Source organism: Diabrotica virgifera, chromosome 7, assembly GCF_917563875.1.
Source record: "Diabrotica virgifera virgifera chromosome 7, PGI_DIABVI_V3a".
Taxonomy (NCBI): Eukaryota; Metazoa; Arthropoda; class Insecta; order Coleoptera; family Chrysomelidae; genus Diabrotica; species Diabrotica virgifera.
The window spans coordinates 149,386,670-149,393,264 of record NC_065449.1 but is presented as its reverse complement, the minus strand read 5'-3'; the positions used below and the strand labels follow the sequence as shown (position 1 = coordinate 149,393,264).

Here is a 6,595-nt window from a genome sequence, read left to right as displayed (position 1 = left end):
TAACACCAAAATATTCCATATAGGTCCATAGAAGGTACACAGACATTGAAAAATTCCTGGAATATCCCCGAAAACATGTTCCCTGAACATCCCAGGAAAATCCTGTGTCAGCATTTTAAACATTACCTGAATGTCTTATTGGAACATTCCATGAATGTCCACGAATGTTCTCTGGACATTCAAAATATATTTTGTAGACATTCCCTGGATATACCAGAAATACAGTGATGAGCGCTCTAATAACCGGCAAAAGCACAAAAGATGTATTAAGTAGTGAGATAAAAAGACATGAAACTAGTTGAGCTGGGAAATTTAGCGATATTAACTTATACATTTAGATTGTATTGATTGTGTACCACCTTCAGACGTATCAGACGAGTTTGGAAACTACCACTGTCACAGTGACAGTTTTAGTTGACATACTCCTCTGATATGTGTAAAGGTGGGATCAATATAACGTAAATTTAAAGGTTAATTTCGATAAATTTCCCAGCTCGACTAGTTTCATTTCTTTTTATCTCACAACTAAATATGTTGCCCATATTTTGCCAGTTATTAGGGCACTTATCACTGTACATCCTTGCTGATGTGACAATACCTCCTATCTGTTTTTTCATGAGTTTTGTATGAGAGATGGAAAAACATGTTTTAAGGTCACCTCCTGTGTTCATATGTAAGTTTTGACTTGTTTTGTAGTTCATAGATAGTTTAATTTACTACAAAACAAGTCAAAAAATATCATATGAAAACAGGAGGTGACTCTAAGACAAGTTTTTAGTCTCTCTTACAAAACTCATGAAAAAACAGATAGGATGTATTATTACATCACTGACGATATGTGGCCATACCAAATAATACATCCTTGATAAATATAAACATTTTTATTGAACAAAATCTTTTCATACATTTTTTTAATGCAATTTACTGATATTCCTAAATATTTCAAAAAAATGTGTCACATTTGCTTTGTAAACCTTTCTTTTGCCTTTCATAGCCACATATTCCGTTTCCTTCCTGGTTTTTTGTAGACCACTTCTCTCAGCTGATTCTAAAAAAAATGAAATAAATGGTAATTTTTCTATCCTTTACAATTAACAATCAGAAGAAATATTATTTACAGATAATGATATGCATAATATTAATAGGTTTGTTCTAGCATCAGTTTGAAACCATCAGCGAATAGTGGACCAGCGCGAGTAGAGGGGATCGCACTGGTGACTGTATTATGTTCTTTTACTGACCAACTGTTTGCTGATGGTTTTTGACTGGTTTGACTGTTTGCTAGAACAAACCTAATAATAATAAATACTTTGTATTTTGACAATGACATCTGATGTGGAAGTCAAAACATTAATAAAATTATTTTTTCTAGTTAACTTTCACATGCGCGTCTTAAAATTGTACTTTTAATACTTATATCATAAATAACTATTAAAACTATCTTAAGAGGAAACAGTATCGATCAACAGGTAGCGAAAATGTGTTCCAAGATTGCAGCTGTAATTTTGAATATTTTTCAAGATATTTGGCACACATATTCGTAATATAATAAAGAATGGCGGTACAGAGCCCAATTTGAAAAATATATTATTATGTGGAAATTACTCTGTAATTAAATACAATATAAAAAAAACGAGCTTGTACCGCCATTAACCCTCCGTTAGGCGCGTGGTCTACAATCGTAGACCACTCTCCTTTAAGTGGTCGTCAATTGCATAAAACTGCACATACGCTCCCATCCCGCTTAGTAGCTGTCACTAATACTTCCAACTTACTCTTCAGTTTGCTAAACGCCGCCGATCTGTTTGCATTATTTTTTTACCCTTATTCAAAGAGCACTGGTCTACAACCGTAGACCACGCGACTAAGCGCGTTCCAGTTTTTAGTTGTATATATAAAGCTAATATGTAGCCTGCTGTGTATATAAAGCTAATAACATAAATGAAAATGTTTCAAGAAGCGACTTTATTGAAAACTTAGCATGGGAACTAATCAAACAGCAAATTGAATATGGATCAACTATGCCTTCCCTGATACGAGAACTTAGACAACGAGCTCGCGTACTGCTCGGAGTTCAAGAAGTCGTACCCCCTTCCCCTAATATTCCAACAAATTAAGTGGGACGATGTTGTATTTGTGCATGAATTTGCAATATGTCAAAAAGAAGGGCATGCCAAAGATGTGACACATTTGCATTCCAGGATCATTTTGGGGATATTTGCACTGAATGTTTGACGGACTAAAATTGTGCCACTTTGGCCCTTTAATAGTTTTGCTCTTTTTTTACTTTTTAGTTCTATTCTTTATTATTTATCCCTATTGGTCATTCTATAAGTTCAAATATAAAAAAATTGTGTTTTTTACTAAATTAAGCTTACTTTTGTGACCATTTTCATTTACTTGCGAATAAAGACCCAAAAAATCATGACCTCGTTTTTAATTTTACCACTGTCAAAATGAGAAAAGCCAAGGAACAAAACATATTTAATATCAAAGTGCGAACATAAATAAACATGTTATTAACCACTAATTTGTAAATTTTGTCAAAATCCGGTATTATACGACAAAAAACTATTGGTCTACAATCGTAGACCACGCGCCTAAACTTGTCAGCAGTAACGACGCGCCTAACGTAGGGTTAAGAAGAACAAAAAAATACACTTTCTTCAAATACAACTTTTTTATCCGATTTTGTGTTATTTTGGAACTACTAAAATTTTTTATTTCATTAGTAGTTCCAAAATTACACAAAATCTAGGCATCGGATAAAAAAGTTTATTTGAAGAAAGTGTATTTTTTTGTTCTTCTTAATGGCGATACAGGCTCGTTTTTTAAATATTGTATAATTACAGAGTAATTTCCACATATTAATATATTTTTCAAATTGGGCTCTGTACCGCCATTCTTTATTATTTTACGAATACGTGTGCCAAATGCCTCGAAAAAATATTCAAAATTACAGTGACAATCTTGGAACACGTTTTGGCTACCTGTTTATCGCTACTGTATTACCTTAAAACATTGTAATTTGCTAAACCAGTATATTTTACTCTACTACTACTCTACTAGCTACCTCATTTTCCACTGTTTCTAAAGACTTGTTTACATGGGTAAAGTTTTGAGGAGAGTAGAGTAGCGGTAGTACTCTACCAAAAATGGCTTGATACCATTCACATGAGGAGAGTACAAGTATAGTACTGATGCTAGTATAGTGAAACCGATTTTTGTATTTTTAAACACTCTTGATTATAAGTGCACCTTAAATTCTTAATTTTTTGCTTAAGCTCGTTTACTCCAAAGCCCCCTTTGCCATTCTTTCGACGATTTCATCCTCCGCAGCTTGCTGCAAACTTTTATTTCTGTAGTATACACTACCTAAATTCCATAAACACTGGTATTCGCCGTATTATAGCTCTACAAGTTTTAAAGTTTCATCTTCGGTGAACTTCATTTTCACTATTTACACAAAACACAATTCCAGCCAGAATGACAGCGCCCCCATGTACTCTCCTACCTACTCTATTCTGCCATAATTGAGCGTGTTCCATGGGTAGAGTGTGCAGCTGAGTAGACATTTTGGCAGTAGTGGTGGTCATAGAGTAGTTACTTTGCCATAGGTTGCTAGTCACTCTACTTTAACTCCAACTATACACTCTACCAGCTATTCTACTGTGCTGAGCATTTTTACAGGTAGAGTTACTCTACTCTATCAAGTACTTGCATCATTACTCTACCTGTGTAAACAAGTCTTAAATCTACTGAATGAAAATCTACTTAATCTTAATCTACTCTTAATGAAAAATGTCTAAAATCATTTACCCACCTAGTATTATTGTAGAATTTAAGACAGTCCAGTGCCTTATAAATAATTTCAATATGAATATTTTTGAAGATATTCTTCTTTAGCGACGAATCGATTGAGGGTAAAATTGTACATTTACTGCGCGCCTGCGCACACTGACAGTATTGTAGTTCATTACTAATCTTTCAAGATAGGTATGTATGTATCTGTAACCGTGCAAATAAGTCATTAAAAGAATATATTAGTGGTTTTAGGAAATGTATTATTTATTATAATTCTTGTGCTTTTGGATTAATAAAATATTATGTAAGCATAACATTTTTACACTATATGTCGCCGTGTTGTGTAATTATATCCGAAACTTACATATTTATTTCTAGTGCCTCGATGGAGTAATTAGAAATGCGTTAGCACTGAGATTGGAAGGTTGCGGGTTCAATTCCCGGGTGATTCATATTTTTTTTTTTATTTTTGGTTTTAATAAAAATTTTTTGAAAGTGGTAGATAAGAAAGTTAGTTTGATTTTTAAATAAAATACAAATAACCTTTTAAGTATATTTACTTCGTTTAAATTACCTATTATATAATAGAAGAATATCTTCTTACGTGCGTACATAGTACACACACATTCATTTTTTCCTTTAATTCTCCTTTGATACCACTCCATTTTAGATTTTGGGGAACTTATTTCATTGTGTTTATAGCCCATATTTATTGAAGGAACCCAATCTGGAGATTGTTATTATCGATTAAGTCGGCTTATTAGTCGGGGAACTTATTTCATTGTGTTTATAGCCCATATTTATTGAAGGAACCCAATCTGGAGATTGTTATTATCGATTAAGTCGGCTGGTTTTCCTATAAGATTAAAATGTTAACATCTTCAAAAATCGTTACTGTTGTAATTGTAACTTACCAGATATAAAATGATTACAGCAGACAGGACAGGAAAATTTTCATTTCGCTAGTAAAACCTGTACATTGTATTGCATTTAACCATTGTTGTCTCTCAGATACCTTATTTAGTTCAGTTTAAAAGTGAACTTTATCACAATTACTTTGCATTTCACACTTCAAAACACAACACCAATGAAGCATATTATCTTTCTAGATTAATACTTCCAGAGAAAATGTTAAATTAATCTTTGTACAACACAAAATTACAAAGAAATACAACTAAAATGATCTAAAACTCATTAAGAACAGATAGAATAAGATTTATCTTTTACACCCAGTAGCCATATTGACAATATTGATTTAATTTTGACAGCATGTTGGAACGGATTTAAATTTGGTAAATATAACTCCCCACGACCACGCAACTCGAAACACAAGTACGCAAACACGGTTGCGTGAAGCGTGGCTCGCAATCGTGAAATTTACGAGACTTGCTCGACCTGTAGATTCTTGTGTTTTGCAGTGTAATATTCAGGGTCAACTCCGAATTGCATGAAAATTTATTTTAAGGTTCTACTTACCCTTCACTTCAAAGTTGCACTTGTGTCGTTGGTTTCTTTTACTTGGGGTACATAAATATGTATTGTCACTCCTTCTGAGGGGTGACACCTACGTTTAAAACAAGTCCGGAAATTGAGAAATTGATTTTTCGAGTTATATGCGAGTGAAAATATTTATTTTTCAACAATAAAACACGTTTTAATCCGGTTTTTCACAAATAACTCAAAAATAAGTATTTTATCGAAAAAATATTCTTAGAAAACTAGTACTTAGTAGGTAAATAAAAAACTGTCTATTCGTGAAGTCTTTATCTAGACCCAGCGAAAGTAAAGTTGTAGCTCATGAAAAGTAGGTACCTACGTTCTAATTTGGCAAATTCCGAATCGAATATTTCAACGTGAAATAACCAAAAAATAAAGTAATTTTTGGGAAAAACGCATTGTCACTTTTTTAAAGTATTTAAAAAAAGCTTTATTTTTTATTTATTATGAAAGTTACTCTCAAAATAAAGTTGGCCTTTTTTTTTTAAATTAATAATGAAAATCTCCCCGTATTTAACACCCTAAATGAAATCAATCGTTACCGCTTTACCATTTACTTTAAATAATATGTATTGTTTATATGATCTGTAAGTTTGACTGGTTCGAAGTGCATATTTTTTAAAAAAATTGGTTTTATAGGTACTTAGTAAAAATGTCTTATTTAATTTTGGAAAAAATGCCCCTTTTTCAAAATAACTTAAAAAGTATTAGTGATGCTAAAAATCTCAAGTGTAAAAAAATGTAGGTTTTGCTTTTATAAATATTTTAGACTTATTTTGTTTTTCTGTAAGACACAAATTTGTTAAGATATGGCTGTCCAAAGTTTGCTTACACTCTGAATAGTGAATCGTTCAAACCTTTTCAACTACACCCCTTTCAAAAATAAGCACTTTAAACTGCTTAACTTCTTAACTGCTTTAAGCTTTAGAATGCTAAGGTTGTATTTTTTGTCTACCAAAAAGTGTAGAATACTTATTCTCGATTCTTTGTATTGGCCATTGTGGAAGGAATTTTCTTCTTGTACTTTCGGACAGTACCCATAGATGTTAATTGGTGTTCTTCAAGAGCTTATTGCATTAATGGATAATTAGTGAACCAATTGTATCGAATGTGATATTTTATTTGCTGCCAGACACTGGTGAAATCAATCGTAAAACTACATCTGTATGTTTTGTACCTACTCAGTTTGCATAGAAACTCCGGTTGATAACCACAATTCCAAGTTTGTAGTATAATTAATAACATCTTGAATGGACCAACGCAAAGACTTTGATTTAATAACGAGCCGGTTTAT

At 32.5% G+C, this 6,595-nt stretch overlaps 1 long non-coding RNA gene across 2 annotated transcripts; it reads right to left on the bottom strand.

Moving 5' to 3' along the window:
- Window positions 1-866: 866 nt before the first annotated feature.
- On the bottom strand, window positions 867-5,424 carry LOC126888296 (uncharacterized). 2 transcript variants are annotated; one of them, XR_007699494.1, is made up of 4 exons: window positions 4,719-5,411; window positions 4,379-4,660; window positions 3,824-4,008; window positions 867-1,048 (listed from the first exon to the last, which is right to left on the bottom strand). It is a non-coding gene; the product is annotated as an uncharacterized LOC126888296 (long non-coding RNA). The 2 variants fall into 2 exon arrangements; XR_007699493.1 differs by having other exon boundaries at window positions 3,824-4,660; window positions 4,719-5,424.
- Between the last annotated feature and the right edge of the window lie 1,171 nt (window positions 5,425-6,595).